Source organism: Meleagris gallopavo, chromosome 9 (genome assembly GCF_000146605.3).
Source record: "Meleagris gallopavo isolate NT-WF06-2002-E0010 breed Aviagen turkey brand Nicholas breeding stock chromosome 9, Turkey_5.1, whole genome shotgun sequence".
Taxonomy (NCBI): domain Eukaryota; kingdom Metazoa; phylum Chordata; class Aves; order Galliformes; family Phasianidae; genus Meleagris; species Meleagris gallopavo.
This window is the reverse complement of record NC_015019.2, coordinates 2,139,893-2,148,906: the sequence shown is the minus strand read 5'-3', so window position 1 is coordinate 2,148,906 and position 9,014 is coordinate 2,139,893. Positions and strand designations below refer to the sequence as shown.

The 9,014-nt window shown below is 51.8% G+C and overlaps 1 long non-coding RNA gene across 1 annotated transcript; it reads left to right on the top strand.

Moving 5' to 3' along the window:
- Positions 1-745: 745 nt before the first annotated feature.
- On the top strand, positions 746-8,991 carry LOC104912129. The gene is made up of 3 exons (XR_794414.3): positions 746-918; positions 2,031-2,214; positions 7,554-8,991. It is a non-coding gene; the product is annotated as an uncharacterized LOC104912129 (long non-coding RNA).
- Positions 8,992-9,014: the final 23 nt, after the last annotated feature.

The window sequence follows — 9,014 nt, the reverse complement described above, 5'->3', positions numbered from 1 at the left end:
ACCCTGTGGCTCTCATCGTGTTGGAGAGACCATATGATCCCATGTTCTAGTGGGAGAGTTGCAAAAAAAGGCCACAGAAAGAGGAAAAAAATTTACTTGAGTAAATTTCTCAGCCCATCTGCATCACTCCCTGCTTGCAGAAGATCTCTCTGGTGTCAGCATCCAGGAGATGTGTATGGTGTAGGCACACCCAAGCAGAGGTTCCTCCCAGCACTGCAGGACTGTGGAGCAGCGGGAGTGGGGTGTGAGCAGTACTACAGCATCTCCCGTGTGATGCAGGGGGGAAGGATGGCCAGGGCTGGGTGATGTTGGGCAGCACCTGAGTCACTGCTAACAGTTCCTGCCGCTGTGCCACCCTGGGGTTGAGGCTGAGCTTTTTGCAGCAATCCTCTGGGTTGGTCTGACCCCTGGGCTGCACTGATTCACCGTTTGCTCTGAGCCACGTGGCAAGGAAGACGAGCTCTCTGGGAAAGCAAAGTTAGTGATAAAAGGGAGCAGCAGCAGGCAAGGTGTTTGCAACACAGAAAGAACCTCACTCTCTTGGATGAAAGGCAAAGCAGTGCATGCGTGTCTTTGGGCTCCGCAGCATCTCCCAGAGCTCTGGTTTTATGCTTCTTTATCCTTCGACTTCTTCCTTAATGAGAAATTAATTAGCGTTGTAGTTCCTGCCTGGGAACTTGTAAACATGCAGCAGCGATGCTGTCTCCCCCCACCTCCCGCTTTCGCCGTCCCGTCCCACCCCCTCCCCGAGGTGCAGTCCAATCTCTCTGACACAAACACTCGAGAACAAAGCTGCCCGGCTAATTCAGGGAATTATCAGGAAGCCTGGAGCTGTGCTGAGATAATGAGCCTGAAATAGCAGCCTGCTGGGTCTGCAGCAGCGCCGGGACCTGGGCTGGGACCCCAGAGGAGGCCAAGGTAAGGTGGGGACATGGACATTCCTGCAGCCTCTGGTGCTGCCCTGGGTGTGCAGTGGGATGGCTGTGCTTGGGGTTCCTGAGCTCTCCTCCTGCCCTGAATGGATGCTGCTGGCAGTGCTGCTGCATCCCTTGCTGTAGGAGCAGAGTGCTTTGCTTCCCATGGTGATGTCCCCAAGGTGATGTTCCCCTGTGTTGGTCACCCTGTGCCATCACAGCTCCCAGTGCCCCCACGCTGCTACTCCCAACTGAGCTTCCTCAGAGCCCTGCAAACAGCTGGTAAAGGGCAAAAGCAGTGAGAAGGCTCTGCCTGGAGGGCAGAAGGGATGGGAACAAGGCAGAGAGGAGGGCTCGGTGAATCCCATCACCCCACCAGCTGCAGTGGTCCTACTTTCTTCACTATGACGTTATTTCCCTCAATGGAAAAGTTGTGTCTCATCCTGTGCGTGCCAGCTTGGTGCCAGCACGTGCCCTGTATTACCCTCTGTGGATAACACAGGAATGCTCTGCAGAAGCCCATTTCCCTACTGCTGCTCTCCCTGGTGCAGTGTTAACAACAGGAGTTTCCCACCTGGAGGACAGGAGGTTTCCACAGCGAGGAGATATAAGGGAAATCTTGTGATGCGAATGTCAAGCCCTTCCCTGTGATGCTCAGATGATGGGGCTGGGAGAACTACTGTTTTGTTCATTTCCTCATGGAGGAAATGTACCATTCCAAAGATGACTTGAAGTTTCCTCAGCAGTGAGTCATTACTTTGTACATGAGCTGAACACTAGAGCATAATCATAAATAAATAAAACTGGCGGCATAAACTGGAAATTAAATATATCCTCTCCTTGTTTGAAATGTGCCATGATTCATGCTGTTGCTTCCTAGTTAAAAATGTATGTTAAACCAGGTTGTGAAGCTTTGTAGGGCTCTTTGCAGCGTTTTGCCACTCTGTGGGTTTATCTTGTGGCACTACTCAAGGAGCACTGTTTGCCTGTGTGTTTTGTGTCAGTTACAGTCACCCCGTGTGCCTTCTCCTTTGTTGTGTGAAAAGCAGTGAGCTGTTCTGGGAGCCTGAGATGAGCAAATGACCAAATCACTTATCTTTTTTTTTTTTTTACCAGGCCAACTTCAGGTGGATGAGCTCCCACCCTGGTTCCTGCGGAAGTTTGGGAAAACAAACAGAAAATTCAGTGTCACCACTGCATGGACTGCATGGAGCTGCCCTGAGTGCTGCCCAACATGTACAGCTGTCACCCTGCCTTCCTGCAAGCATCAGCTCAGATGCATAAATCCCATGGAGAGAGGGTGAGTCTTGTGGCACCGGGCTCTGTACACTCGTTGGTGGCACCAAAGGGCACTTGGTTTGGACAAAAAATGTCCAAGCTTCCCACTCTGTTCTGAGAGCCATGGCCTGGCTGCTTTGGCATTCCAGAAGGATGAGGATGATGCTTGCTGAACGTTCAACATGGTGCTGTCTGCAGCAGCTGGGTGTTGTACAGCTGGGGGCTGCTCGGCCACATCCCTGCTGCGTGCTCACCCTGCAGCAATGGGAATGCTGAGGCTCCTAATCCTCCCCTGGCCACCGGTGGCTCCTGAGTGTCTGGCTGGGCTGCGGAGCTGTTGGTTAACGCAGCTCGGGAAGACCTGCTGGGTGAGGAGGTCAGCACAGGCATTTGGGGTCACCACAGGGTTACCCAGCTCTTCATTTAGGCGAGAAAATCAAAGTGCTTTGCTCCTCCCCTGAGGTCCAGGGAGGCAGGATTAAGGTATCGAGGTTGGGCAGTGCAGGTCTGCAAATAGCCACTGCCTTTCACAGCACGGCCTGTCCCACACCACTGAAGGCTGAGGGCAGCTGGGAGGGAGGAGCATCGCTATCCCAGCCCATGGCCCTCTAAAACCGATGCATTTGCTCCTATCCCTGCTGGTTTCTATGCCATACTCTAAACCACGACACACCGGATTCCTCTATTCCCTAAAGCTGAGCCTGCTCAGACCAGACCCACTCTGTCATTTCCACTGTGCCAAGAAACCTCCGAGGCCTCAAGTGCATCACAGTCCAAACCCCGTCCCTAAGCTAAATACCCGCAGTTGCCTGTTTTGGCAGAGCTCAGCTGTGAGACCTGCTCCCTGTGAACGCCAGGCAGGAGCACGTAAAACAGGAACGTTAACTATTTTTCCAGCTGTCTGCAGCTCATGAACTATAAAACACACTAATGTTACACCTCTGCACCTTGCCAAGGAGATGCCAGTGACACTGTGTGTTTTCTTTTTCCTTCTTTAATATGGCTTCCAAAACTTGTGGGAAACATCTGACACCAGGGGTACTTCTGCAGGAGCATGGCTGTTGCTGCTGGTGGGGTTTGGGCTCTCATTCCCCACCACGCACCCAAGGATGGGACGGGGCAGGCTGCACCTGGTGTCCTCTGGGGCCATGAGCCTTCAGAAATGTCTCAGGTCCCACACACAGCTCCTGGGCACAGGAACAGAGGGCTCAGCCGAAGCTGCACCCGGTGGGGCAAGAGGGAGCAGCCCGGATTGAAGCCAGTTTGTGTCTATCTTTGAACCCGATCCCTCCCTAAGCCTGTTTTGGCTCTGTTTGTTTGGAATAGACCCGAATCTAAAGGGAAAAGCAGACAAACCAGACTAAACATCAAATATTAAATAGCAACTGCTAATATGACAGCCATTAAACACAAGCGCTCTCTGCCTCTGCAGCAGCTGGGAGCTGGGCTGCACACCCACCTCTGAAGCCCGGCGCTACCGAAATCGAAGTCAGCCTGCACGTGTATATATCAAATTGCTGGAATGAAGAAGAAATCCAGTTTCCTGCTGCCAATCTTTCCGGCATCTGAGCGTCTGCTCCGAGCCAGGGGAGGAGGCAATGTGCTCTCCCCTCCTGGGCTGCGGGGAGGGACGCAGGCGGCTGCTGGTTCTGGCTGTGCGCAGTGCTCGGTGGGGGTTGGCAGGGAGGTCGCCCCTCATCCTGCTGGAAAATTAAAGAAATCTTATTTTGTTTTGGGATGGATCCAAGAGGCTTTGAAGTCCTGGGAGAGATCTGCTGGCCAGGCCAATCCTTCTCTCCTCTCTCCCAGAATTTCAAAGCCGCAGCGTTGGGATGCATCCAAGGAGAGGGCTTCTGCACCGCTGCGGGGAAGGGGAGCCCACACCACGCTCCTGGGCCTAGGGCATGGGTTGCCCAGTGGTGCAAGGCTAGGAGAACCTGGGCAAAGCGATGGCCGAGGGTCCCTCAGGGGACGGTCCATGCTGGGAACAGCAGAGCAATGAGGCACTGCATCCCTGAGCCAAATCCCCCATCGTGCCATCAGTGGGCACCTTGCAGCCACAGCCTGGTCCTGGGTCCTGCTCCTTATCTCTCGTGCTCCTCCTCTTTCCTTGAGCAACCACTTTATCACATTTTGAGCATACCTTCCACTTGACTTAACACTAACATATGTACAGTCGACATTTCAGTAATGCCTTACAAATGAGCTAGGGTTGTCTGGGAGATATCTGCTGCCCCAGGGCTCCATCACCTCCGCTCCCTGGCCCTGCAGCTCTGTCTTGGAGTGGAGAGCCCTCCTGGTGCCCCCACAGCTGCTGTGATGCCCAGAAGCCCGCTGTTTTCCTGTTTTCTCCCTCAGAGGGCCAATGCAGAGGGAGCAAGGTGTGGTGCCCAGCAGCCCCTCTGTTGGCACGCAGGGCTTCTGTGCACCGCCTGCAGCGAGCAGCCCCAGCAGAACTCTGTATTCTCAGCTTATAAATGGAGAGACAGGAAGGCAGATGGGCTGTGTATTTGTTGAAGTGCTTTCATGAAGAAAGCTCTGGCTGCACTGAATGCTGGGCTGTGCTTCCGCCATCCCAGCAGTGCAGCCTTCTGGATGGAGAGGTTGAGAGTCCTCCTGGAGGCATTCCCATCCCAGACGTTCCCCCAGACACACTTGACTGTGGATTTCTTTGTTCCAAGCTTTTATGTTTCCTGCAGCCCTCTTGAGCTCATGAGCACTGGCCACTTAATGACTGCAGAGCCTGATCCATGTTTCTGTGTCACTGAGCACTGGGAGAGCTCTGAGGGCGCGTTGCTATGTGAGAAGCGAGGCAATGCAAAAACGAGGCTGTGTGTTACGGTGTTCTGGTGCACAGGGCCCAGCATCCATCACTCTGAGCATGAGCTGCTGCAGCTGGAAGGCACTGCCACCAACTCACCTGCTCTGCTTGATCCCCTGCATCAGGCTGGCAAACCATCCTTGTCAGAGGTGTACTTAGCCTTATCCTTGAATGTCTCTGGGAAAAGCAATTCAACAACCTCCCTGAAGAGCTTGTTCTGTGTCTGAACTCTAGTTAGAGTTAAAAAGGTTTCCCTAATGTTTAACTTTAATTTTCTCTACTGCAACATAACACCATTATTAGTGGTTCGAGCTCCTCAATGGTTCTTTTTCCCCTAAGCCTCCATTTAGGAGAGATGGGGAAGGAGTTAGATGAGCTGACTTACAGCTCGGATACAACACAGTTTCAGCCAATTCTGTTTAATACAAGTTAAGGTAGGCAGAGTTTATGGGATCATATCAGGTTTTAAGCGGACTTAGGCAGCGCTCAGATGTCCTCTTGTGACATGAGCTGGTTTTGGAGCCGGTGCTGCAGACAAGGCAAGGCACAGCTCTCCACTCACTCCCCTTTTCTCACTCCCAGCTCTCAGGCGGGTGGCAGCCCCCAGCACAGCTCCATGGGGTGGGGAGGGGCTGGCCATGGGGCAGGTGGCACTGCGATGTCCCCATGGGAAGGCGTTGCTGTGTCAGATGAGCTGCCGGCGTCTGGGCAGTGAGCATCAGTGCAAAGTGGGGAGAGGAGCCGGAATGTGGAGAGGAAATGAGTACAGGGAAATTCAAAACTCTCCCCAGATGAAAAACAGAGGGGAGAAGATTTTATGGCACGTGAAGTTGTAAAAATATGGTCCTGATTTTCTTCCCGATTTTTAGCTTAGCAAATCACACCGAGCTCTAGTTGTGCTGTCACAGCCCTGGGGATCCCTGCAGCTGTACTCACCAGGTTGGGTACGAGGAGCATCACAGGGAGGGCTGAAGCATCCCTGAGCCCAGAGCCTCCTCAGCCCAGCTCACCCCACCATGCCCATCCTCACGTCCCTCAGTGCCACATCCCCACAGTTCTGGAACACCGCTGGGGATGGTGATCCCACCACTCTCTGGGCAGCTGTGCCACTGCATCACTGCTCTTTTGGAGAATAATTTATTCCCAATACCCAACCTGCCCATCCCCAGGCACAACTTGAGACCACCACTTCCCATCCTATCGTAGCTATCTGGAGAGCCACCACGCCTCACTCTGACCTCTTTTCAGGCAGTTGTAGAGAGTGATGAGGTGTCTCAGGAGCCTCCAGACTGACCCATCCCATTCCCTCAGCTGCACCCTACAAGACTGGTGCTGCAGACCCCTCACATCTCGGTTGCCCCTCCCTGGACGTGCAGCCACCAATAGCTCACACGATGCATTCAACAAGCGCAGGCTGTGGGGTTATTCCTCACACAGAAACTGTCTGTGGTGCGACTTTAAGTAATTCTGTTTTAAATTTTTTCTTCCCTGAGTTTGTAATGAGCAACTTGGATCTGTTTAGGGCACATTCATTAGGGATTCTCCCATGCATTTGGCTTTGCTGGGCATCTAAGTGGCACAAGCTGCTGGTTGAGGTTGGTGCTGCGTGTGCCTGTGCTTATTGACTCAAAATGTGTTTCCTCTGGATGTTCTGTAATATTTACTTAAATCGAGCTGCTTCTGCTGGGGCTGCTGGCAGAGAGCACACTGACTGGCATTTCCACGGCTAGCAGAGACAAAACGGTGCTGGGCAGGGTCAGAACTGATCGTCTGAGGGCTCGAGTACATGCAATATTTGTTTTATGGTATTTATCTAATTTAGTTTACAACGTGGGGATTTTTATTTTTTTATTTTTAAACCTCCCCCCCAAACCTTTTAAAAGCCTGTGGCTCTATCTGGGATCTGGGATTCCAGTTACAAACTTTTACTACTCTGCTTCAGCCACGACTTTTCTATAAACGTGTGGTTAGGCTATTTTTACTTTAGAAAAAGAGTCGGTTTCCCCCCTTTTTCTTTTTCTTTTTCTTTTTTTTTCCTGCTGATCAATTGCAAATGGATGAAGGAAATTTGCTCAGACTTTCCCTGCAGACATTCCCCATTGGGCAGAGATTAAACACGGGGAATTTTAGCCTGAGTGCAAACGCTTTGGACATTTATGAGGGTGGGAAAGCAGGGGCTGATTCTGAGCACTGCTCTGCAGCTGTACAGCGCTGCTGCTGCCAGTGATGGGCATGGGGTTTTTGCTGGGTGCTCTGCATGGGGGCACTGCTTGGCAGGGTGAGCACTGCTCCTGGAGCCCAGGGAGTGCGTACAGCATTATTGCAGGGTGGGAGTGTGCTGCCGGCTGGGCTCCAACTGAGAAATCCCCACTGAGTCCAATGGTGGATTTGCACTGTGACAAATCTATGTCTCCTGTTGAGAACTCAATTTTCATAGGAGATAATCAAATGTGACCTGTGTAACAGAGCGGTATTTTTACAGGATGTTTCTCTTTCTTTTGTTTTGTTTTGTTTTGTTTTGTTTCCTCCTCTCTCCCCAGTTCCATTTGGTCTTGGCAGTGGTTCCCAGCCCGTGCATTTTGACGCAGATTCTCCAACTGTTTGTAAACGCTTCCAAGCAAGGAGGAAGGAGGTGGGAAGCATAGCGCCTTGCTGCAGGCAGGAGCACGGCTGGGGAGCAGGGCAGGGAGCTGAGCCTGGCTGTCCTCACCTCCTTATCATCACCAAAATGATGGGGATGGCTGCTGTGGGCCCGGAGGTTATCAGAGGTGGGCGAACGTGGGAGGAAGGGATGCAGAAGGACCAACGTGGTGCTGTGCAGCATGGGAGCAGCAGAAGGCAACAGGGCAAGGCAGCAAGGGCAGTGCCAATGCCACCCCCTGTACTCTGAAACCCCCACTGTTCAGCCCCCTATTTACATGAATACAAAATCCACTTGCAGCTTCCTAAATAAAACAAGAACTCGCTCCTTTCTGTAGTAGAGCATATTACAGCCATTTGTCACCACATCATCCAGTAGGTATTAATTCCCAAATCAGTTTATGACATGTTTTATCATAAGTTACTGGAGAAGGTAGCTGCATTGAGCAATCATTTGATAAACGGCACCATAATTTAACATGCTCCTCCGTCATATTAGTGGGGAGCAAGATTTATTTCCTTCGTGTGACTTTAATTATGGATAATGCAAAGCAGGGATTGAGGCGGCCGTGCTGCTGAGGCTAGCAGTGTCCTTGTGGAGCAGAGTTCGGGTGATGTGTGGCTTCTGCAGGACCAGGGGGTGGCAAAGGTGGCTCTGGGTCATCAGTGGCAGCTCATCGTGGCTCATCATGGCTTGGCACAGCTTAGCATAGCTCAGTGTGGCTCACCATGACTTGGCATGGCTTGGCATGTCTCAACGTAACTCAGCATGGCTCAGCATGGCTCAGGTGACTTCCTTGTTCCCAAATGGATGAAGAATCCAAGCCACTGAATCATCTCAAGGCTCTGTTTGCTGCTGTCCCACCCAGGAAGGCTCCAGGTGCAGAGGGATGCTGCACTCCTCCCTCTATCCTTCAGGCCATCCCTGCTTTTGGGCTAAATTCTGAATTACTGAAGAGTACAGGGCACAAGGGGGTAAGGAGCACAGAGGGAAGAGATGCTAACACACATTGAGCTGATGTCATTTCTTTTAGTCAGGAGCAGGAGAAACACAATCCAGTTCTCTCCCCCCCACAACAGAACAAAGGAGAAAGTCCCTAAGGGGAGATTAAAAATAAAAAACCCACAAAACGAGAGGAGAGGAACAAAAAGAAAGAAGAAAGGGAAGGACAAAGCCCTCCTCCCCTGAAGTATCCCCTCTCTGTGTCTGACAGCTTCTCCCTTCCGCAGCTCCCAGCCCTGCTCAACCTTACAGTGCCATAAAACAGAGTTTGTGGCGTGTTCAATCGATTATTCCTCCTAATGCACTGTTTTTGGAGACAGGTAATTTATTTCAGATTCTACACGTCTGCATTAAAAAA